We start from the raw sequence: 1084 nt of genomic DNA on the forward strand, positions 1-1084 counted from the left end.
AATCTCCTAGAACCACCATACATTTTTTGGATATATTTCACATGGACACACCACTCTTACTACTCATTGCATACTGTAAAACATGATAATATCATAGCTATATTATAGCTATGTACACAAAAGTGTGGGTGAATTGTTGGCCGTACGCTACAGACAGTAATGTCATGTACACAAGTTCAAGAAGAAGAAATCAGAGGGGTTCTAAATTTTAACGTCTTCTAAATTCTAATGTCCAGATTATATAATATTTCTTTTTTTCCCCCTTCCTACTTCTTGCTGATTTTTTTTCTGCGATCAGTAGCCAGACAAGCCGTTATCTTTTGAAATCACCTACATTGAGGTCAGTATGCCTCGGGCTCAACTTTTTACGCACAAAAAAAATGTGAACATTATGTTGTAAACATTTCATAGGTTTCAGGTTAAAACTTTGCCAGAGAAACATTATACTTTGCACTTTATGAAGCAATCCAGGACCAAAACACAATTATGAGAAAAATGCAAAATTGTCAAAGATTTACAACATTCTAAAAACACACCGTACCGGTACACTTTTGGACAAGTTTTTCAAGCTTCCATGAATAACAAAAATCGAGGAGGAAAAATTACCACGTTCAGTTTCCCGTCAGAACCGATCATAATAAATTTTCCATTTATACTATACTTTATCACCAGACCAGTAAATTTCTCTGGTGTCTCCCAAAGACTGGAACTCCTGATGAGCACTTACTTAGACCAAAAACATGATCCATATTATATAAGGAGAAAAAAAAAGTCAAACTGAAACTTAGTGTAACTGATCTTGGCAGCTACACATATTCCCTGAAAGTTTTTGACGGAAGACAGTGAAATAAAGCTTTGACAAAGTTTTGCAAAGGTGTAGACTGATTGAAAAAATTATATATGAGTGGACTATCAATTCTAACATAGCAAGTTTTTAGTATATGAGGAGACAGTAGCAAAAAGAGTTGAGTCAGTCGGGTAATGTCACAAATAGGAAGTTGGCAAAATGAAACAAACAAGAAACGGAAATGTGTTCCTGGATAAAAAAAGGGAAGGAGAGCCTGCATCAGAACTTGAGACCTTC

The sequence above is a fragment of the Aplysia californica genome, unplaced genomic scaffold (assembly GCF_000002075.1).
Source record: "Aplysia californica isolate F4 #8 unplaced genomic scaffold, AplCal3.0 scaffold01178, whole genome shotgun sequence".
NCBI lineage: Eukaryota > Metazoa > Mollusca > Gastropoda > Aplysiida > Aplysiidae > Aplysia > Aplysia californica.